At 49.8% G+C, this 24,446-nt stretch overlaps 3 non-coding genes across 3 annotated transcripts; all 3 read left to right on the plus strand.

Annotated features, from left to right (window-relative positions):
- Positions 1-3,438: 3,438 nt before the first annotated feature.
- Trnah-gug (transfer RNA histidin (anticodon GUG)) lies at positions 3,439-3,510 on the plus strand. The gene has a single exon. It is a non-coding gene; the product is annotated as a tRNA-His (tRNA).
- A 7,195-nt stretch (positions 3,511-10,705) lies between these two features.
- Positions 10,706-10,787, plus strand: Trnal-uag (transfer RNA leucine (anticodon UAG)). Its single transcript has one exon. It is a non-coding gene; the product is annotated as a tRNA-Leu (tRNA).
- A 1,491-nt stretch (positions 10,788-12,278) lies between these two features.
- Trnal-uag (transfer RNA leucine (anticodon UAG)) lies at positions 12,279-12,360 on the plus strand. Its single transcript has one exon. It is a non-coding gene; the product is annotated as a tRNA-Leu (tRNA).
- Positions 12,361-24,446: the final 12,086 nt, after the last annotated feature.

Genomic DNA, 24,446 nt, shown 5'->3' on the forward strand with positions numbered 1-24,446 from the left:
CCTAATGTCTTCCATTTTAACGTAATTACTAGCTACGGCAGCTGCGTCGTCAGTTTCATAATTACGTTTTGTGGCTGCCAGCGGTATGAGTCATTGCCTATTGTGTCTTTGTTGGTGAGCGTCGTTATTGGGATTTGGAGACCTAACTTCTACAAATTCACCTTGTCGAGAAGGCCCTGCTCTGTTTGAATCCCGCCAGTTCTGCTGCAATTCAGGTCTGTCGTTACGATCATATCGTCTGTCGTCATGTCGGTAGATTCCATAGTTCCTTTCTTGTCGGTCACGTGGTGGAGAATTTCTCTCTGAATCGTAACTGTGCGCTAGACCGTTGCGTCTTAAGTTATTCTGTCTCCCTTGATAATAATTATTTTGGTTCCCATATTGTCTGTTTCTCTGATTATCTCTGTGATAGTCACTACTGCGGAGAGGTGATCTTTCCCTGTAATTATTACTACTCTGCCAACGGCTGTCATACGGGTGGTGTCTGTTTTGGTCACGATTTGTGTTGTGAGAATAGCCTTGTCGTGTCCAGTTATTATTTCTTTCATCGCGGAATTGCGACGGATGTGACCTGTAATTGTTGTGTTCCTGTTTTCGCGTTCCGCGATTGTCAGTGTCAATTTCTAATTCTTGTAAGAGTCCCTGAAAAGCTTCAATGTCGTCTTTGCAACGGCCTGCCAAAATAATATGCCGTAAATGTTCAGGCAATTTGATTAAGCAAATGCGGATGAGTTCTGACAGGCTGTATGGGTTTGAAAGATACTGATTCTTATGTAACATGTCTTCAAAATATTTCACAAGACTTGAAAATTCAGATTGTTCGAAATTTTTCATCATTATGATGCCATGTTTTACTCGGTCTTGTGTGGCTTGAGACCAATATGCTGAGAGGAAGGCGTGGTAAAATTCTCCTTCACTGTGGCAATCGTGAATGACCGATCGCATTCTTACAGCTGGTTCATTCTCTAAATAGCCACACATAAATTCTAATCTGTGCTCTAATGACCAGTTGTGGGGGGGGGGGGGGGGGGGAGGGGGGAAACAATGAGAGAATTGATGAAGCCACGCTTGTGGATGAAAGTCGTTGCCAGAATTCCTGAATGTTTTGAATTTACGTGTAGTAATGAACAGCTTATAGTCAAAATCATCGTGTCGGCGGGTTGCATGTCGGTCATTGTTACGTCGTTTCGGCGGTTCCATCTCAAAATTCGGTGTACTCTGCCAATTTCTTTCATAATCTCCAAAGTGTCCTGTGTTATTATTTTGTGGCAGTTCCGTATTTCTATGTCCCTCTTCCCGTATTGGAGCGCGAGTGTCCTCTGAAATACGTAATTGTTGTATTACCTGTGTCAGTTGATCTTGTACTTCCCGGATTTCTCTTTGGTGTTGCGTATTAATTTGATTTTGATTTTGTTTGAATTTCCTAATTTGTTCGAACTCTTCTGTGTCATTAAAGACTACCGGTTTTGTGTCATTCAGATTATCATCTACCTTCGTAGATAAATTATTTAGCTGATCCGAAAGTTCAACTACTTTCTCTGATAATGAACTAATGTCCTCCATGTGTCTTTCTGAACCAATTTTCAGAGTATCTACTGTGTCCTTTAAGTTTTCTTGAGTTTTTACAAGTTGCGTAACCGAATCGGTAGATGCAAACTGAGTCAATTTTAGCTTGCAAGGTCTCATGATTTTCATGAACAATTGTTTGCAGTTCTTTTATGGCTGCTTCGTGATTCTGCAATGCGTTTTAATGCCGCGAAAAAATAGGTTGAAAATGCTCACAAATTTGTGTTTTTACGTCATTACAGATTTTTTGACATTTCGATTCAATGTTATGTAACTCTGTAGTTAAATCTTCACGTGTTTGTTCAAGTGTGGTGTCTAACTTCCGAAGATTTTGTTCCATTGTGTCCAACTGTTGCTGTGTTTGTTTCTGATTTTTTTCCATTGTGTCTAACTTTTGAAGATTTTCTTCCATTGTGTCTAACTTTTGAAGATTTTGTCCCATTTGTTTCTGATTTTGTTCCATTTGTTGCATTAATTGCAATAATAATGTATTAGTGTCTGGAATCTGTTTTTCTATGCTTTTTGGCAGTGCATTTTCACCGGCAACATTTACATTTTGACAGGCAGAAAATGTGTCTTGACTCATTTGAGAAAACGTTGAGGACCCATAACCTAAGTCTACAGTATTTGCAATATTGAGTTCTGTCATTTCGGATACCTGAGGCGAGCTGTTGCCGACTGATCGATCGATAATTGTTCCCTGTTCACTACTTGTTTCATTGTCTACACCATTATTTGCCTCCCGCTCCATTTCCCTGTGCACAATTACCAAATTACTACTTCGAATGTCTGTTAATTCACTACACAGTGGTGCTGATAAGCGACGCTCGTCGTCACTATTATTTATCAGTTTACTTTGGAGCCTAGTTTACGTTTTTCACACGCCATTATTGTCACAATATTTCACATGATAACACATAAAAGCACAATTTGAAGAGCAATAATAAGAGAACACATTAACATAGCACTGAAAATAATATCTAGTTAATTGCAAGCGAAGCTGCGAAATACTTTGTGCAAATCTACATGCATGCCACAACTGTTTTACTGTACAACAACGAAAGACTGCAACTACAAAAGGAAATTCTCTCTATGATTACGCGCTAGCAATAAACAAAGGCTACACTAACTACACAAACTACAAGAAAAAAAATCAGAAGATTCCAATGAGGTATCCTTCGCTAAGGGTCGACATATGAAACGTCCCCTTCGAAAAATTATACAAGACTGTGCTTCAACTGACACACAATATTTTTAGCGAAACGCAGTCTGACTTTCAAAAATTCCTACAAAATAATGGCCCTGACTAACATTATTCTATACGTTTCACAAATCACTTACCTCACAAAAATCTTCGTTACTCGAACTACTGCAATACAGCGAGCGCCACTACTGCCAGCTACATAAAATATTCATACTACTGAAGGCACTAACTACTGATATGCATAATTAGCAAATGAAAGATTTTGATGGAGAACAAACAATGTATTTACCTCAATAGTGTTCAAAAGTCATAAAGTATATAGCAGTTCATGACATCCAGTCTTACAAATTTCAAAACTCCGCCATCTCTCTCCCCACGTCCACCACTGCTGGCGGCTAACCTCCAACTGCGCAACGCTTCGCGCTGTTAACATCCAGCTGCCGCTGCCCAACACTGCAATGTCAGACAACAATGCAAACCAGCCACAGACTGCGCACAGCACAGCCAGTGATTTTTCATACAGAGCGCTATTTGGCGTTACCAATAAGAAAACCTAAACAGCCTACACACAACGTGCCTGACACTGCTGTGGCGTGACACTGTGGGCTGGGCTTTGTTGTGTACCGCCACTTGCAATCCCGCCAGCTGCTTTTGAGGGCGCCTCCGTGGCCGTGATGGTCTAGTGGTTAGGACGTTGCGTTGTGGCCGCAATAACCCAGGTTCGAATCCTGGTCACGGCAGTTTTGAAAGTTTTGCCTTGCTGCCGCTGCTATAGCGATAGTGCACGAGTACTCGAAATTACAGTGATCTCCTGATTTTTCACTCGTGTTCCGCAGGCCACAGTTTATACTACCACTTCATCACCAACACGTAATGTCGCCTCCCAGAGCGCGGACGTCCGCTGCTCTCTGCAGTCGAAACGGGCAGTTGTTTGAAGTGCGATGGTTGAGCAGCCAGTGCCAGCAGAACAGGAAGCTGTGACGTACACTGTTTCTACAAATGCTAGAAACACCGGCGCCCAATGCAGCCAGCGCACATAGCGTGGCCGAGCGCTCTAAGGCGCTGGTGAAAGTCACCAGTCTGTTCGTAGGCGTGGGTTCGAATCCCAGCGCTGCTCCTCCTCAACTACGACAGCTACAGACAAGTGGCGTCGCTCCCATACGGCGGGAACGGCATTTTCTTATTGTGGATGGCCTAAAGAGACGCTTCCAGTGCGAGAGCAGTGGAAATACATGGCACAGCGATTGCCAAGACACTTAACGTTTCGGCGTGATCATTGTACTAAAAAGGAAACGTTTTGCCGCTCTTGGTCAAACGGTAACGTGGCCGAGCGGTCTAAGGCGCTGGTTTTAGGCACCAGTCTCTTCGGAGCCGTGGGACCGAACACATCGCGCGCTAGCTGCGGCGTGTCGGGCGGTGTTTACATGCGGATCGCGGTCGGCGGCGTGTACTTCGCGGTGCTGTTTCTTCAGTGATTTGTTGCTCCTGTGAGTACTATGGATCTCGATCAATCAGAGAATCGTCAGAACAATATTCAGTGAGCGTCTGATAGATCCGTGCGTAGGCCTACGGCTTTCGAGATTCATGAATTGATTAAAAACGACCTTCAATTGCTCAAAAGCGTTGTTCTTGGCGTTCAACTTGACGCGTTCGTTAACTCGGTATTTTTAAAACTGTCGTCTTCCGATATGTGTGATACTCTAGTCAAAGTGAATGGTGGTGTACGTAAAATCAGGCACCCTGACGGTACAATTAGTGATGTTGTGCTATCGAACGCGGGTTATGGTATACGAACTGTTCGCGTGTTTAACCTGCCATTTGAAGTACGTAATGACACTTTTTCTCGTAGTTTACTTCCGTGCGGTACAGTGCTTTCGGTCGTAAAAGAGAAATGGCCGTCAGCATATTATTATGACGTTGAGAACGGTGTTCGCAGTGTCCGCATGATTGTCCGACAGCATATACCGTCCTTTGTTGTTGTTGCTGGCCATCGGGCCTTTATTACTTATAGCGGCCAACTGGCGACCTATTCTTTTTGCAATGGCACCGGACATTTTCGACAGGACTGTCCGAAACGTAGTCGCCGTGTGCAATTACCACGGACAGACGGTCAGGACGAGGTGACGTGGGCGTCGGTCGCGCTTGGCGCCTCCCCCGCACGTGCGAGTCGTGTGTCTGTACCTGAGCTTGCGACCGACGTTGTTGCTATGGACGTTACACCTTCCGTTCCTGTTGCTGATAGCTCCCCGGCGTTGCCTGTGATTTCTTTGCCTGTGGATGTAGCGGCCACCGTGCCTGATACGCAGGCTGTTGATAGAATTGAGCTACCGATTGTGTCTGACCCTGTTCCGGCAGCTGTAACGCTGTCCGTATCGGAACCCGTTCCAGAGGTTGCTCCCTCTGTTATGAATGAGAATGTGTCCGCTTCTGCCACCGTTGCTGTCGACCGTGAGGAGCGTCTTGACGCCCCCGCGGAACCCAAACCGCGTCGGGAAAGGCCGACTGAGAGGGCTGAAAACGTTCCCCGCATTCGCAGCACGAGTATTTCAGGTGTTTCCTTTCGTAAGGCGCGGACGCCGTCCCCGGTGGTGACTTGTGTTCCACCGTACAAGTCCACCTCCAAACAAAAGAAATTGCAACGGGCCTCGCAGCGCGCGGTTGTTGACTCGCGGCAGGCGCCGGCTTCCGATCGCCGTCGGCAGCGGCCTGCTGCTTGCACTCAGCCCGAGGCGTCCGTGAGTTCTGCGGAATCCAAGCGGGACGAGAAAGTTCGACAGCTAAAGGTTCTCCTTACTAAAAAGGAGCCTGTCGTGGCAAGCGGTATGGCGATGGACGTTGTTCCGGGCGTGTCGCCTGCACACTTGGCAGCCAAACGCAAATCGGACGACTCACATTGCCGTCGCATCCGGCCGCACTCGCAGGATTCTGGATCTGTTTCTGCCGTCGGCGCTGGACCTGCCACGGCGGCTCCTTCCGGTGCCGCTGTTAGTATGGACACGGAGGTGGTTCAGCCCCCCGTGTTTTCTGGTGATAAGTGTGACCTGCAGCCTGCTGGCCGACTCTCATTTTCAGCAGTCCTTCACTGATATGTGGCACAAACTTTTGCAGGCTAAACCCGGTGATAGTAGCGTTCTCGGGTGGTGGGTTGGCACTGCCAAACCTGCAGTCCGGACCTTTTTAATTAATTTTAGCCGAGACGCAGCGCACTGGCGTCGCTCGACGTCACAGTTTTATCAGAACTGTTTCAAGGACCTCGCCCGCCAAGTTACGGCTCAGCCGCATCTTCTTCCCATTTTCAAACAATTTCAGGCCGAACTTTTGACCGATCTGCGCCGAAAGGGTAGAGGGCCGGTTACTCGGAGCTAGCCTGTGGGTGCCGTGGACGGGGAGCCGCTGTCTATATATCATCTCAACAGAGAGCGGAAGATGCGCGAACGATTGGCCTTTAATGCGTGGGTCACTCGGGATGGAATAAAGACTTCCGACAGGGTGACGATTGAGAGGGAAATCCACGCACATTTTGAGTCTCTCTTTCGGGACGTTGATGTCGAACCCGCTGCGCTGCGTCGTCTTTTACAGGGGATTCCTAATGTTTTACGTCGCACAGACCGTGTCCATCTTAATGAGGCTTTTACGTCCGACGAATTGCACGAAGCTGTCAAGCGAAGTCCTAGGGGGAAATCTCCCGGAATGGACGGCATTCCCGCTCAATTTTATTTGCAGTTTTTTAACCTTTTACGCGATACATTAACTGGTATCGCGAATGAAATTCTTAATGGCGCTCCTCTACCAACGGAATTTGCAGCGGGATGCATCACGCTCATTCCAAAATCGAAAGCGACGCCGAATATCCACACTACTCGACCGATCACTCTGTTAAACGCGGACTATAAGATCATGGCGAGGTGCGTCGCGCACAGACTGCGGCAAGTCATGCCGCGCGTTCTCTCGTGTGCTGTGCGTGACAGGAATATTTTTGATGCCGTTCTGGCCTATAGGGACTGTATCGGCTTTGTACGCGGCAACAGAGTTCGGTCGGCAGCGATTATGTTGATCGATTTCCAGAATGCATTTGACAGGGTTGGCCATGCCTATTTGCGGCGTGTCATGGTTGCAATGGGCTTTGGCCGTAAGTCTACCCACACGGTTCAGGGTTTTTTGCGCAATCCCACATCGAGTGTCATCGTCAAAGGGTCCCTCAGTCAGCCTATACGTCTAATTCGCTCGGTCAGACAGGGTTGCCCGTTGTCAATGACGCTTTACGCTTTGGCGCTCGACCCGCTGCTGCGGTCTATCTGCCGCGAGTGTCCCGGGATCCAACTTGGGGAAGATCGCCTCACTTGTCGGGCTTATGCCGACGATCTTGGGGTGTTCTTGGGTCGGCCGGCCGATGTAGATACCCTGTACTCTGTTCTCCGGATTTTTGAGAAGGCGACGGGGGCCATTGTGAATGTTCACAAGACGGTTTTGCTGCCTCTTACTCCACGCATGAGCCATGTGCGTCGAAATTGGTTCAGTGTTGTGCAGCAGCACAAAGTCCTGGCGGTTATTTTATCTGATAATCCTCAGCGCATGGAGGCTCTGAATTGAAGTCCCGTCTTACACACAATTAGAGCGGTTGTTAAAATTCATGAGACCCGCCATTGGCGCTCCATGACAAGGTGCATCTCATAAACACTACCATCTTAGCTAGAGCGTGGTATTTAGCACAGGTTCTCCCGGTCCCTAAGCTCCTAGATCGCGCTATTAAACAGGCCGTCTACTGGCTCCTTTGGAAAGGGGAAATTTTCAAAGTTTCGTTAGCCACCTGCACCTTACATCCGGCCGATGGGGGACTCGGTCTGGTGGATTTTTCCGAGAAATGCGCGGCGCTCCTCCTCAAACGGACTACGGCCGTATTGGAGAAAGGCACCAGCAGTGCCACGGTCATGTTGTTCACCCAATACCGCCCACCTTCCGTGGTTGCTCCGGTCTCTGTCAGCCACATACCCTTTGCGCTGAATTACGTGCGGCGTTTTTATTTTAACAGCAGCTATCTTGCGCATAGTGGCTCCAGCGGGGGCCGTGTCGGCGACATTGTCAGTGCTCTGCGGGGATTACCGGCCAGAAACAAGTGGGAGTACCGCATACCACATACTGACTGGCGGGCAGTTTGGCGCAACATCACCTCCCCCGTGCTTCCTGCACCTGTCAGAGCGTCGTGGTATAAAGTTGTCAATGGCACGATTCCTACAAATGCTAAACTGCACTCTATTCATCTGGGTCCGTCGCCTGCATGCGAAGAGTGCCATGTCGAAGATACCATTGAACATCGTTTCGTGTGCCGTCGGTTCCGTGCTGTGTGGGACACTGCTCGGGATATGGTTCGTCTCGTCAACAGGGTGTCTACAGCGCAGGTGACAGTGGCAGATGCAATCGTACTTCAGTGTAAGGCGTTTCCATCCACCAAACGCAATGCCACGATCTGGTTACTGGGCCATACAATTTATTCACTCTTTTGTCTCAAACTGACGGATCGCTTGGATTTTCTCACTTACTTATGGACTGAGCACGGCAAGTACCGTGTTCATACCGATTATGTTCTGACTTTTGCAAATTTTTTGCATGTCGCTTTGGCGCATGCGTTTGCTCCTTACCGATGTCGACTTAATTAATTTTCCACTTTCCTGCTTAAAACTGTACGTGATAGTGAGAGAATTCGTTTAGCGATGCATATATATTCAGTATCAGGAACGAAAAATATAACGTAATCGGGAGGCATTTCTCCCTTCGGAATTGCCTCGTATATGGTGTTATGCGAGGATTTTTGTTTTCCTTTCTTTATTTTCCTCTTGTTTTCCGCTCTGCCATGTTCTGGTTTGGGCTCGTGATGCCGAGAAGAGGCGTTTGCATGAAAGTGTTCCCTTTTTCCTTTTTTTGTGGACATTTCGTTGTGTTTACTTGCTTTTACTTTGGTCAGGATTGCTGGTGTGATTTTCCCAATTGAATTGTATTGTTTTCTTCTCTTTCTTGTTTATTAAGAGTGGTCATCGCACCTCCTTTTTTCTTTTTTCTTTTTTTCCACGGTGTACGTCCGTGTTTATGACTTCTCCATTGCTGAATGGCGTTTTGCTTAGTGTGCTGACTGGATTTTTCTGTGACTCCCTTGCGAAAGTGATATATAGTTTTTCTTTATTTCCCACTTCACGAAGCAATCATATGTTTACTTTGATTTCCGTGAAGATACATATCTTTCCGTTATCCTTCAAACAAAGAATGACTCAGAGGAAGGAGGCTTACTTTGCACCTTGCTTTGGTCAACGTTCGTTTTCGTTTCAGTTACATCTGGTAACAGCATTAACTATAGCTGAGAAGCTCGCCGACGAAGGCGTTATTTGGAGAGCGAAAGGACGGGCTATAAGGGGAGATGGGAGGCCCACTAAAAAAAAAAAAGTTGCCAATTTTTACGTCTCATTTTTTGTGCCGCTGTGGTGTTTTATCGTGTGGTAGGACACAGCTCTTGTGACGCGCCTGTTGTGTAGGTAGCGTGGCCGAGAGGTCTAAGCTGCTGGTTTCAGGCACCAGTCTCTTTGGAGGAGTGGGTTCCAATCCCACAGCTGCCAAACGTGTAAATGATTCCTGTGTCGAAGACGGCTGCACTTACTGCCTGCAAAGAAAACAGCTTCTGCTTCGTGAATTGCCGTAGAACAGTGTGTGGTGCAACGACAGGATTTGTAGGCGCCTTTTGCTCTCATCATTGCCGGCGTTCGTCTCGACGAAATGCCTCCAGAGTACGCCGTTCTATAACGTGAGAGAGTGGATTTTTTACAGTTGTCGTCAGTTAACCGTGTGTGCTTGCTGCGTTCGATAAAGATCACTGCCGTCGTTAACCTGTATGGTCTAGTGGCTAGGATAGGTGGTTCTGAACCAGGAGGCCCGCGTTCTATTCCCGGTACGGGAAATGCGCATTTTTGTTGCTCCTCTTATGCGACTTGTCTCGACTAGGCTCGACTGACGCTACGCTGACGCTTGCAGAAAGCTACGTTAGGTATGATTCACGGCAACAGCCGACGGCGAGAGAGATGCGGCTTCTGTCCACTTGTTATCGAGCCACATACCTGTAGTGAAGAGGCTTGGAGGACTGCAAGACATTGCCCCGCCACGGAGGAGAATGCAGCTAACCACTGTAGTTAGTGTCCTGACAGCGCAGGCACGTTCATTTGTTTGTATACATGTGATGGAGAACGTGTCTGACACTGCTGTGGCGTGACACTGTGGGCTGTGCTTTGCTGTGTACCGCCACTTGCAATCCCGGCAGCGGCTTTTGAGGGCGCCTCTGTGGACGTGATCGTCTAGTGGTTAGGACATGGCGTTGTGGCCGCAATAACCCATGTTCGAATCGTGGTCACGGCAGTTTTGAAAGTTTTGCCTTGCTGCCGCTGCTATAGCGATAGTGCACGAGTACTCAACATTATAGTGCTCTCTTGATTTTTCACTCGTGTTGCGCAGGCCACAGTTTATACTATCACTTCATCACCAACACGTAATGTCATCTCCCAGAGCGCGGACGTCCGCTGCTCTCTGCAGTCGAAACGGGCAGTTGTTTGAAGTGCGATGGTTGAGCAGCCAGTGCCAGCAGAACAGGAAGCTGTGACGTACACTGTTTCTACAAATGCTAGGAACACCGGCGCCCAATGTAGCCAGCGCACGTAGCGTGGCCGAACGCTCTAAGGCGCTGGTTAAAGTCACCAGTCTGTTCGTAGGCGTGGGTTCGAATCCCAGCACTGCTCCTCCTCAACAACGACAGCTACAGACAAGTGGCGTCGCTCCCATACGGCGGGAACGGCATTTTCGTATTGTGGATGGCCTAAAGAGACGCTTCCAGTGGGAGAGCAGTGGAAATACATGGCACAGCGATTGCCAAGACACTTAACGTTTTGCCGCTCTTGGTCAAATGGTAACGCGGCCGAGCGGTCTAAGGCGCTGGTTTTAGGCACCAGTCTCTTCGGAGGCGTGGGTTCGAATCCCACCGTTGCCAATTTTTACGTCTCTTTTTTTGTGCCGCTGCGGTGTTTTATCGTGGGGTAGGACACAGCTCTTGTGACGCGCCTGTTGTGTAGGTAGCGTGGCCGAGAGGTCTAAGCTGCTGGTTTCAGGCACCAGTCTCTTTCGAGGAGTGGGTTCCAATCCCACAGCTGCCAAACGTGTAAATATTTCCTGTGTCGAAGACGGCTGCACTTACTGCCTGTAAAGAAAACAGCTTCTGCTTCGTGAATTGCCGTAGAACAGTGTGTGGTGCAACGACAGGATTTGTAGGCGCCTTTTGCTCACATCATTGCCGGCGTTCGTCTCGATGAAATGCCTCCAGAGTACGCCGTTCTATAACGTGAGAGAGTGGATTTGTTACAGTTGTCGTCAGTTAACCGTGTGTGCTTGCTGCGTTCGATAAAGATCACTGCCGTCGTTAACCTGTATGGTCTAGTGGCTAGGATAGGTGGTTCTGAACCAGGAGGCCCGCGTTCTATTCCCAGTACGGGAAATGCGCATTTTTGTTGCTCCTCTTATGCGACTTGTCTCGACTTTGCTCGACTGACGCTACGCTGACGCATGCAGAAAGCTACGTTAAGTATGATTCACGGCAACAGCCGACGGCGAGAGAGATGCGGCTTCTGTTCACTTGTTATCGAGCCACATACCTGTAGTGAAGAGGCTTGGAGGACTGCAAGACATTGCCACGGAGGAGAATGCAGCTAACCACTGTAGTTAGTGTCCTGACAGCGCAGGCACGTTCATTTGTTTGTATACATGTGATGGAGAACGTGTCTGACACTGCTGTGGCGTGACACTGTGGGCTGTGCTTTGCTGTGTACCGCCACTTGCAATCCCGGCAGCGGCTTTTGAGGGCGCCTCTGTGGACGTGATCGTCTAGTGGTTAGGACATGGCGTTGTGGCCGCAATAACCCATGTTCGAATCGTGGTCACGGCAGTTTTGAAAGTTTTGCCTTGCTGCCGCTGCTATAGCGATAGTGCACGAGTACTCAACATTATAGTGCTCTCTTGATTTTTCACTCGTGTTGCGCAGGCCACAGTTTATACTATCACTTCATCACCAACACGTAATGTCATCTCCCAGAGCGCGGACGTCCGCTGCTCTCTGCAGTCGAAACGGGCAGTTGTTTGAAGTGCGATGGTTGAGCAGCCAGTGCCAGCAGAACAGGAAGCTGTGACGTACACTGTTTCTACAAATGCTAGGAACACCGGCGCCCAATGTAGCCAGCGCACGTAGCGTGGCCGAACGCTCTAAGGCGCTGGTTAAAGTCACCAGTCTGTTCGTAGGCGTGGGTTCGAATCCCAGCACTGCTCCTCCTCAACAACGACAGCTACAGACAAGTGGCGTCGCTCCCATACGGCGGGAACGGCATTTTCGTATTGTGGATGGCCTAAAGAGACGCTTCCAGTGGGAGAGCAGTGGAAATACATGGCACAGCGATTGCCAAGACACTTAACGTTTTGCCGCTCTTGGTCAAATGGTAACGCGGCCGAGCGGTCTAAGGCGCTGGTTTTAGGCACCAGTCTCTTCGGAGGCGTGGGTTCGAATCCCACCGTTGCCAATTTTTACGTCTCTTTTTTTGTGCCGCTGCGGTGTTTTATCGTGGGGTAGGACACAGCTCTTGTGACGCGCCTGTTGTGTAGGTAGCGTGGCCGAGAGGTCTAAGCTGCTGGTTTCAGGCACCAGTCTCTTTCGAGGAGTGGGTTCCAATCCCACAGCTGCCAAACGTGTAAATATTTCCTGTGTCGAAGACGGCTGCACTTACTGCCTGTAAAGAAAACAGCTTCTGCTTCGTGAATTGCCGTAGAACAGTGTGTGGTGCAACGACAGGATTTGTAGGCGCCTTTTGCTCACATCATTGCCGGCGTTCGTCTCGATGAAATGACTCCAGAGTACGCCGTTCTATAACGTGAGAGAGTGGATTTGTTACAGTTGTCGTCAGTTAACCGTGTGTGCTTCCTGCGTTCGATAAAGATCACTGCCGTCGTTAACCTGTATGGTCTAGTGGCTAGGATAGGTGGTTCTGAACCAGGAGGCCCGCGTTCTATTCCCAGTACGGGAAATGCGCATTTTTGTTGCTCCTCTTATGCGACTTGTCTCGACTTTGCTCGACTGACGCTACGCTGACGCATGCAGAAAGCTACGTTAAGTATGATTCACGGCAACAGCCGACGGCGAGAGAGATGCGGCTTCTGTTCACTTGTTATCGAGCCACATACCTGTAGTGAAGAGGCTTGGAGGACTGCAAGACATTGCCACGGAGGAGAATGCAGCTAACCACTGTAGTTAGTTTCCTGACAGCGCAGGCACGTTCATTTGTTTGTATACATGTGATGGAGAACGTGTCTGACACTGCTGTGGCGGGACACTGTGGGCTGGGCTTTGCTGTGTACCGCCACTTGCAATCCCGCCAGCTGCTTTTGAGGGCGTCTCCGTGGCCGTGATCGTCTAGTGGTTAGGACATGGCGTTGTGGCCGCAGTAACCCAGGTTCGAATCGTGGTCACGGCAGTTTTGAAAGTTTTGCCTTGCTGCCGCTGCTATAGCGATAGTGCACGAGTTCTCGACATTACAGTGCTCTTTTGATTTTTCACTCGTGTTGCGCAGGCCACAGTTTATACTATCACTTCATCACCAACACGTAATGTCTTCTCCCAGAGTGCGGACGTCTGCTGCTCTCTGCAGTCGAAACGGGCAGTTGTTTGAAGTGCGATGGTTGAGCAGCCAGTGCCAGCAGAACAGGAAGCTGTGACGTACACTGTTTCTACAAATGCTAGGAACACCGGCGCCCAATGCAGCCAGCGCACGTAGCGTGGCCGAGCGCTCTAAGGCGCTGGTTAAAGTCACCAGTCTGTTCGTAGGCGTGGGTTCGAATCCCAGCGCTGCTCCTCCTCAACAACGACAGCCTCAGACAAGTGGCGTCGCTCCCATACGGCGGGAACGGCATTTTCGTATTGTGGATGGCCTAAAGAGACGCTTCCAGTGGGAGAGCAGTGGAAATACATGGCACCGCGATTGCCAAGACACTTAACGTTTCGGCGTGATCATTGTACTAAAAAGGAAACGTTTTGCCGCTCTTGGTCAAACGGTAACGTGGCCGAGCGGTCTAAGGCGCTGGTTTTAGGCACCAGTCTCTTCGGAGCCGTGGGACCGAACACATCGCGCGCTAGCTGCGGCGTGTCGGGCGGTGTTTACATGCGGATCGCGGTCGGCGGCGTGTACTTCGCGGTGCTGTTTCTTCAGTGATTTGTTGCTCCTGTGAGTACTATGGATCTCGGTCAATCAGAGAATCGTCAGAACAATATTCAATGAGCGTCTGATAGATCCGTGCGTAGGCCTACGGCTTTCGAGATTCATGAATTGATTAAAAACGACCTTCAATTGCTCAAAAGCGTTGTTCTTGGCGTTCAACTTGACGCGTTCGTTAACTCGGTATTTTTAAAACTGTCGTCTTCCGATATGTGTGATACTCTAGTCAAAGTGAATGGTGGTGTACGTAAAATCAGGCACCCTGACGGTACAATTAGTGATGTTGTGCTATCGAACGCGGGTTATGGTATACGAACTGTTCGCGTGTTTAACCTGCCATTTGAAGTACGTAATGACACTTTTTCTCGTAGTTTACTTCCGTGCGGTACAGTGCTTTCGGTCGTAAAAGAGAAATGGCCGTCAGCATATTATTATGACGTTGAGAACGGTGTTCGCAGTGTCCGCATGATTGTCCGACAGCATATACCGTCCTTTGTTGTTGTTGCTGGCCATCGGGCCTTTATTACTTATAGCGGCCAACTGGCGACCTATTCTTTTTGCAATGGCACCGGACATTTTCGACAGGACTGTCCGAAACGTAATCGCCGTGTGCAATTACCACGGACAGACGGTCAGGACGAGGTGACGTGGGCGTCGGTCGCGCTTGGCGCCTCCCCCGCACGTGCGAGTCGTGTGTCTGTACCTGAGCTTGCGACCGACGTTGTTGCTATGGACGTTACACCTTCCGTTCCTGTTGCTGATAGCTCCCCGGCGTTGCCTGTGATTTCTTTGCCTGTGGATGTAGCGGCCACCGTGCCTGATACGCAGGCTGTTGATAGAATTGAGCTACCGATTGTGTCTGACCCTGTTCCGGCAGCTGTAACGCTGTCCGTATCGGAACCCGTTCCAGAGGTTGCTCCCTCTGTTATGAATGAGAATGTGTCCGCTTCTGCCACCGTTGCTGTCGACCGTGAGGAGCGTCTTGACACCCCCGCGGAACCCAAAGCGCGTCGGGAAAGGCCGACTGAGAGGGCTGAAAACGTTCCCCGCATTCGCAGCACGAGTATTTCAGGTGTTTCCTTTCGTAAGGCGCGGACGCCGTCCCCGGTGGTGACTTGTGTTCCACCGTACAAGTCCACCTCCAAACAAAAGAAATTGCAACGGGCCTCGCAGCGCGCGGTTGTTGACTCGCGGCAGGCGCCGGCTTCCGATCGCCGTCGGCAGCGGCCTGCTGCTTGCACTCAGCCCGAGGCGTCCGTGAGTTCTGCGGAATCCAAGCGGGACGAGAAAGTTCGACAGCTAAAGGTTCTCCTTACTAAAAAGGAGCCTGTCGTGGCAAGCGGTATGGCGATGGACGTTGTTCCGGGCGTGTCGCCTGCACACTTGGCAGCCAAACGCAAATCGGACGACTCACATTGCCGTCGCATCCGGCCGCACTCGCAGGATTCTGGATCTGTTTCTGCCGTCGGCGCTGGACCTGCCACGGCGGCTCCTTCCGGTGCCGCTGTTAGTATGGACACGGAGGTGGTTCAGCCCCCCGTGTTTTCTGGTGATAAGTGTGACCTGCAGCCTGCTGGCCGACTCTCATTTTCAGCAGTCCTTCACTGATATGTGGCACAAACTTTTGCAGGCTAAACCCGGTGATAGTAGCGTTCTCGGGTGGTGGGTTGGCACTGCCAAACCTGCAGTCCGGACCTTTTTAATTAATTTTAGCCGAGACGCAGCGCACTGGCGTCGCTCGACGTCACAGTTTTATCAGAACTGTTTCAAGGACCTCGCCCGCCAAGTTACGGCTCAGCCGCATCTTCTTCCCATTTTCAAACAATTTCAGGCCGAACTTTTGACCGATCTGCGCCGAAAGGGTAGAGGGCCGGTTACTCGGAGCCAGCCTGTGGGTGCCGTGGACGGGGAGCCGCTGTCTATATATCATCTCAACAGAGAGCGGAAGATGCGCGAACGATTGGCCTTTAATGCGTGGGTCACTCGGGATGGAATAAAGACTTCCGACAGGGTGACGATTGAGAGGGAAATCCACGCACATTTTGAGTCTCTCTTTCGGGACGTTGATGTCGAACCCGCTGCGCTGCGTCGTCTTTTACAGGGGATTCCTAATGTTTTACGTCGCACAGACCGTGTCCATCTTAATGAGGCTTTTACGTCCGACGAATTGCACGAAGCTGTCAAGCGAAGTCCTAGGGGGAAATCTCCCGGAATGGACGGCATTCCCGCTCAATTTTATTTGCAGTTTTTTAACCTTTTACGCGATACATTAACTGGTATCGCGAATGAAATTCTTAATGGCGCTCCTCTACCAACGGAATTTGCAGCGGGATGCATCACGCTCATTCCAAAATCGAAAGCGACGCCGAATATCCACACTACTCGACCGATCACTCTGTTAAACGCGGACTATAAGATCATGGCGAGGTGCGTCGCGCACAGACTGCGGCAAGTCATGCCGCGCGTTCTCTCGTGTGCTGTGCGTGACAGGAATATTTTTGATGCCGTTCTGGCCTATAGGGACTGTATCGGCTTTGTACGCGGCAACAGAGTTCGGTCGGCAGCGATTATGTTGATCGATTTCCAGAATGCATTTGACAGGGTTGGCCATGCCTATTTGCGGCGTGTCATGGTTGCAATGGGCTTTGGCCGTAAGTCTACCCACACGGTTCAGGGTTTTTTGCGCAATCCCACATCGAGTGTCATCGTCAAAGGGTCCCTCAGTCAGCCTATACGTCTAATTCGCTCGGTCAGACAGGGTTGCCCGTTGTCAATGACGCTTTACGCTTTGGCGCTCGACCCGCTGCTGCGGTCTATCTGCCGCGAGTGTCCCGGGATCCAACTTGGGGAAGATCGCCTCACTTGTCGGGCTTATGCCGACGATCTTGGGGTGTTCTTGGGTCGGCCGGCCGATGTAGATACCCTGTACTCTGTTCTCCGGATTTTTGAGAAGGCGACGGGGGCCATTGTGAATGTTCACAAGACGGTTTTGCTGCCTCTTACTCCACGCATGAGCCATGTGCGTCGAAATTGGTTCAGTGTTGTGCAGCAGCACAAAGTCCTGGCGGTTATTTTATCTGATAATCCTCAGCGCATGGAGGCTCTGAATTGAAGTCCCGTCTTACACACAATTAGAGCGGTTGTTAAAATTCATGAGACCCGCCATTGGCGCTCCATGACAAGGTGCATCTCATAAACACTACCATCTTAGCTAGAGCGTGGTATTTAGCACAGGTTCTCCCGGTCCCTAAGCTCCTAGATCGCGCTATTAAACAGGCCGTCTACTGGCTCCTTTGGAAAGGGGAAATTTTCAAAGTTTCGTTAGCCACCTGCACCTTACATCCGGCCGATGGGGGACTCGGTCTGGTGGATTTTTCCGAGAAATGCGCGGCGCTCCTCCTCAAACGGACTACGGCCGTATTGGAGAAAGGCACCAGCAGTGCCACGGTCATGTTGTTCACCCAATACCGCCCACCTTCCGTGGTTGCTCCGGTCTCTGTCAGCCACATACCCTTTGCGCTGAATTACGTGCGGCGTTTTTATTTTAACAGCAGCTATCTTGCGCATAGTGGCTCCAGCGGGGGCCGTGTCGGCGACATTGTCAGTGCTCTGCGGGGATTACCGGCCAGAAACAAGTGGGAGTACCGCATACCACATACTGACTGGCGGGCAGTTTGGCGCAACATCACCTCCCCCGTGCTTCCTGCACCTGTCAGAGCGTCGTGGTATAAAGTTGTCAATGGCACGATTCCTACAAATGCTAAACTGCACTCTATTCATCTGGGTCCGTCGCCTGCATGCGAAGAGTGCCATGTCGAAGATACCATTGAACATCGTTTCGTGTGCCGTCGGTTCCGTGCTGTGTGGGACACTGCTCGGGATATGGTTCGTCTCGTCAACAGGGTGTCTACAGCGCAGGTGACAGTGGCAGATGCAATCGTACTTCAGTGTAAGGCGTTTCCATCCACCAAACGCAATGCCACGATCTGGTTACTGGGCCATACAATTTATTCACTCTTTTGTCTCAAACTGACGGATCGCTTGGATTTTCTCACTTACTTATGGACTGAGCACGGCAAGTACCGTGTTCATACCGATTATGTTCTGACTTTTGCAAATTTTTTGCATGTCGCTTTGGCGCATGCGTTTGCTCCTTACCGATGTCGACTTAATTAATTTTCCACTTTCCTGCTTAAAACTGTACGTGATAGTGAGAGAATTCGTTTAGCGATGCATATATATTCAGTATCAGGAACGAAAAATATAACGTAATCGGGAGGCATTTCTCCCTTCGGAATTGCCTCGTATATGGTGTTATGCGAGGATTTTTGTTTTCCTTTCTTTATTTTCCTCTTGTTTTCCGCTCTGCCATGTTCTGGTTTGGGCTCGTGATGCCGAGAAGAGGCGTTTGCATGAAAGTGTTCCCTTTTTCCTTTTTTTGTGGACATTTCGTTGTGTTTACTTGCTTTTACTTTGGTCAGGATTGCTGGTGTGATTTTCCCAATTGAATTGTATTGTTTTCTTCTCTTTCTTGTTTATTAAGAGTGGTCATCGCACCTCCTTTTTTCTTTTTTCTTTTTTTCCACGGTGTACGTCCGTGTTTATGACTTCTCCATTGCTGAATGGCGTTTTGCTTAGTGTGCTGACTGGATTTTTCTGTGACTCCCTTGCGAAAGTGATATATAGTTTTTCTTTATTTCCCACTTCACGAAGCAATCATATGTTTACTTTGATTTCCGTGAAGATACATATCTTTCCGTTATCCTTCAAACAAAGAATGACTCAGAGGAAGGAGACTTACTTTGCACCTTGCTTTGGTCAACGTTCGTTTTCGTTTCAGTTACATCTGGTAACAGCATTAACTATAGCTGAGAAGCTCGCCGACGAAGGCGTTATTTGGAGAGCGAAAGGACGGGCTATAAGGGGAGATGGGAGGCCCACTAAAAAAAAAAAGTTGCCAATTTTTACGTCTCATTTTTTGTGCCGCTGTGGTGTTTTATCGTGGGGTAGGACACAGCTCTTGTGACGCGCCTGTTGTGTAGGTAGCGTGGCCGAGAGGTCTAAGCCGCTGGTTTCAGGCACCAGTCTCTTTGGAGGAGTGGGTTCCAATCCCACAGCTGCCAAACGTGTAAACGTTTCCTGTGTCGAAGATGGCTGCACTTACTGCCTGCAAAGAAAACAGCTTCTGCTTCGTGAATTGCCGTAGAACAGTGTGTGGTGCAACGACAGGATTTGTAGGCGCCTTTTGCTCTCATCATTGCCAGCGTTCGTCTCGACGAAATGCCTCCAGAGTACGCCGTTCTATAACGTGAGAGAGTGGATTTGTTACAGTTGTCGTCAGTTAACCGTGTGCTTGCTGCGTTCGATAAAGATCACTGCCGTCGTTAACCTGTATGGTCTAGTGGCTAGGATAGGTGGTTCTGAACCAGGAGACCCGCGTTCGATTCCCGGTATGGGAAATGCGCATTTTTGTTGCTCCTCTTATGCGACTTGTCTCGACTTTGCTCGACTGACGCTACGCTGACGCATGCAGAAAGCTACGTTAAGTATGATTCACGGCAACAGCCGACGGCGAGAGAGATGCGGCTTCTGTCCACTTGTTATCGAGCCACATACCTGTAGTGAAGAGGCTTGGAGGACTGCAAGACATTGACACGGAGGAGAATGCAGCTAACCACTGTAGTTAGTTTCCTGACAGCGCAGGCACGTTCATTTGTTTGTATACATGTGATGTAGAACGTGTCTGACACTGCTGTGGCGTGACACTGTGGGCTGGGCTTTGCTGTGTACCGCCACTTGCAATCCCGCCTGCTGCTTTTGAGGGCGCCTCCGTGGCCGTGATCGTCTAGTGGTTAGGACATGGCGTTGTGGCCGCAATAACCCAGGTTCGAATCGTGGTCACGGCAGTTTTGAAAGTTTTGCCTTGCTGCCGCTGCTATAGCGATAGTGCACGAGTACTCGACATTACAGTGCTCTTTTGATTTTTCACTCGTGTTGCGCAGGCCACAGTTTATACTATCACTTCATCACCAACACGTAATGTCGCCTCCCAGAGCGTGGACGTCCGCTGCTCTCTGCAGTCGAAACGGGCAGTTGTTTGAAGTGCGATGGTTGAGCAGCCAGTGCCAGCTGAACAGGAAGCTGTGACGTACACTGTTTCTACAAATGCTAGGAACACCGGCGCCCAATGCAGCCAGCGCACGTAGCGTGGCCGAGCGCTCTAAGGCGCTGGTTAAAGTCACAGTCTCTTCGTAGGCGTGGGTTCGAATCCCAGCGCTGCTCCTCCTCAACAACGACAGCTACAGACAAGTGGCGTCGCTCCCATACGGCGTGAACGGCATTTTCGTATTGTGGATGGCCTAAAGAGACGCTTCCAGTTGGAGAGCAGTGGAAATACATGACACAGCGATTGCCAAGACACTTAACGTTTTGCCGCTCTTGTTCAAATGGTAACGTGGCCGAGCGGTCTAAGGCGCTGGTTTTAGGAACCAGTCTCTTCGGAGCCGTGGGCCCGAACACATCGCGCGCTCGCTGCGGCGTGTCGGGCGGTGTTTACGTGCGGATCGCGGTCGGCGGCGTGTGCTTCGCGGCGCTATTTCTTCAGTGTTTGTTATTCCTGTGAGTACTATGGATCTCGATCGTTCAGAGAATCGTGAGAACAATATTCAGTGCGCGTTTGATAGATCCGTCCGTCGTCCTACTGCTTTCGAGATTCACGAATGGGTTAGAAACGAACTTCAATTGCCGAAAAGTGTAGTTCTTGGTGTTCAACTAGACGCGTTCCTTAACTCGTTATTTCTCAAACTGTCATCTTCAGATATGTGTGATTCTCTCGTCAATGTGAATGGTGGTGTACGTAAAATTAAGCACCTTGACGGTACAATTAGTGATGTTGTGCTATCGAACGCGGGTTATGGTATACGCACTGTTCGCGTGTTTAACCTGCCATTCGAAGTCCGTAATGAAACTATTTCTCGTAGTTTACTTCCGTATGGTACAGTGCTTTCGGTCGTAAAAGAGAAATGGTCGTCAGCTTATCATTACGACGTTGAGAACGGTGTTCGCAGTGTCCGCATGATTGTCCGACAGCATATACCGTCTTTTGTTGTTGTTGCTGGCCATCGGGCCTTTATTACTTATAGCGGTCAACCGGCCACCTGTTCTTTTTGCAATGGTACCGGACATTTTCGACAGGACTGTCCGAAACGTAGTCGCCCTGTGCAATTACCAAGGACAGACGGTCAGGATGAGGTGACGTGGGCGTCGGTCGCGCTTGGCGCCTCCCCCGCACGTGCGAATCGTGTGTCTGCACCTGCGATTGCGACCGACGTTGTGGCAATGGACGTTACACCTTCCGTTCCTGTTGCTGATAGCTCCCCGGCGTTGCCTCTCGATGTAGCGGCCCCCGTGCCTGATACGCAGACTGTTGATAGAAATGCGCTACCGATTGTGTCTGACTCTGTACCGCCAGCTGTAACGATATCCGTATCGGAACCCGTTTCTGAGGCTGCTCCCGCTGTTGTGAGTGGGAATTTGTCCGCTGCTGCTACCGTTGTTGTCGACCGTGAGGAGCGTCTTGACGCCCCCGCGGAACCCAAACCGCGTCGCGAAAGACCTACTGAGAGGGCTGAAAACGTTACCCGCTTTCGCAGCGCGAGTATTTCAGGTGTTTCCCTTCGTAAGGCGCGGACGCCGTCCCCGGTGGTGACTTGTGTTCCACCGTACAAGTCCACCTCAAAACAAAAGAAATTGCAACGGTCCTCGCAGCGCGCGGTTGTTGACTCGCGGCAGGCGCCGGCTTCCGATCGCCGTCGGCAGCGTCCTGCTGCTTGCAGTCAGCCCGAGGCGTCCGTGAGTTCCGCGGAATCCAAGCGGGACGAGAAAGTTCGACAGCTAAAGGTTCTCCTTACTAAAAAGGAGCCTGTCGTGGCAAGCGGTATGGCGATGGACGTTGTTCAGGGCGTGTCGCCTGCACACTTGGCAGCCAAACGCAAATCGGACGACTCACATTGCCGTCGCATCCGGCCGCACTCGCAGGATTCTGGATCTGTTTCTGCCGTCGGCGCTGGACCTGCCACGGCGGCTCCTTCCGGTGCCGCTGTTAGTATGGACACGGAGGTGGTTCAGCCCCCCGTGTTTTCTGGTGATAAGTGCGACTGGGCGGCGGACGTGGAGGTGGACGACGGCACTGGAGCCGGTACGTAGCGTGACTTTGCTCTTTGCTTGGCAGCGTGATTGCATCGGCCGTTGCCTAAGTTTAACGTTTTTTTTTGTGGCGTATTCTTATCTCTATTGTGTGACACCGGTCTGTTGCGCGTTTTAACCTGTATTTTCGCACGCGAGTGTAATTTTGGCAGCGCCACTGCACCCGTCTTTGTATGTTTTTATTTGTTGTGTATTTTAATGTGTTTGGTATTTTTTAATGTGTTGGGTGCCAGCCGCTCGTCGACGGCACATTTTAGTCGTTCTTGGCGCTCACTTGGATCGTTACGGATACACGGGAGCCTTTCCAGATGTGCGCATTTATTTCTCACAAAGTTGTGTAGTTTTGTTGTGTATGGGGCCTGACACGCGGTTTTTTGTGTGTTTACCCCGTTCCTCTCCATACCATGTGCTGTCTTATCGGTGCATGTACCACTTTTGTAGTGCGTATACTTTTTATTCGCGCGTCTGATGTGTAACGTCCGTTTCAGACATATTTTACTGTGCTTGCCACTTCCTTGCATTGTTTTAGCGGCACATGTGCATGCAATTTTTTGAGGATCTATGTATTAGCTTTTGAAAGTGTCTGGTGTTTATTGTCCGCTAGCGGAACTTTTAGTCGTTTGTGTTGAAACAGTGTGTGCTCCTTGTGACGCCAATGCTTCCACCGTTGTGCACGCTTCTTTACTTCTTCATTCTTATTGTTATTTATTGTCTTTGCTGTGTCTGGTGTGTGCCCCCGTCGGAGGCAATGTCTCATCGCTCATGCCGACGAGCTGCATGGTACAGCATTGGCGGCGCACATGTCGTTTTACTCTGTCCGTATCTTTTTGATATTTTACCTATGTCTACAGTCTTCACATATTGGGGGATAGCTTTTACCGTTGTTGTTGATTGCATGCGTGTTTTGGTAGCGCACACTACCTTTCATTATGCCACAATATGCCTTTGATTTACCTTTGTGCGCGTCGTCGCCGGTTTGTTTTTTATTTACTGGTCCTGTCGCTCGACTGCGTCGTCATCGCTTTGCCGGGGCACCTCTTATTGTATGTGTATATTGCATCTTCTTATCTGTTGGTGTTTTAGCTGTGCTTGGCGTTCGGTAGGCTGCGGTGGATCGTTTTTGCCGTTCATGTTCACGTGTTGCTTTGTTTTGGGGGCGCCCTTGTGACTGTTATTGTAGACCCTTCTTTCGTGTGTAATTTGTGTATGATACCTGCCACCTGTCGGTATGCCATTTTTGCCGATCTTGTCTACATTCCGCGTTATCTTCGCAGCGATACTGCCTCGCTTCTTGTGCACACTGTATTTGTTGCTCTTTGCGTTGTGTATGGTTCCTGACACGCGTCGGTGGCGTATACTTACTGTTAATGTTAACAAAATGCGTAGTCCTCATAAAGTCCTTGCCTTAAAAACTCTTTTATTTGAAACCCGTTGCCATGTCGCCTTTTTGCAAGAAGTGACACGTGAGGCTCTCCTGCTTTTAACCGATCTGAGTGACTACGTTATTGTGGATAATGTGGTGTCAGACAATGTCACCGGTACAGCTATTTTAGTCTGCCCCGGGCTCACTGTCACTAATATCGAGTGTCTCCCTACTGGCCGCGCTATTGCGTGCACTATTGAAGGCGTCGCGTTTGTTAATGTTTATGCTCCTTCCGGTAGCGACTACGCGGCGCGGCGGCTCTTTTATAGTCAGGAGCTGTGTGAGGTTTTGCACCGGAATTCCGCTCATTTAATTCTCGGCGGTGATTTTAATGCGGTCACCGATGACCGCGATCAGGAGCCGCGCCCCAACAAGTGTCAGGAACTCCACACGCTTCTCACAAGTTTTAATCTGCAGGACACGTGGCGAATGCTCCACCCTGTTGACACCCAATTTACCTATTTTTATCCACAGGGACACAGCCGACTTGATCGAATCTATGTGTCATCGTCACTTGCGGCCCCGGTGGCTCGATCTGAGGTCAGGCCGGTTATTTTTTCAGATCACTGCAGTTATTTTTGTGAACTTTCGCTTCCATTTTTTAGGCCTTCCTATCGCCGAAATCTATGGAAGTTTAACTGCAGCCTGCTGGCCGACTCTCATTTTCAGCAGTGCTTCACTGATATGTGGCACAAACTTTTGCAGACTAAACCCGGTGATAGTAGCGTTCTCGAGTGGTGGGTTGGCACTGCCAAACCTGCAGTCCGGACCT

This window comes from Schistocerca gregaria, chromosome 1, assembly GCF_023897955.1.
Source record: "Schistocerca gregaria isolate iqSchGreg1 chromosome 1, iqSchGreg1.2, whole genome shotgun sequence".
Lineage (NCBI taxonomy): Eukaryota > Metazoa > Arthropoda > Insecta > Orthoptera > Acrididae > Schistocerca > Schistocerca gregaria.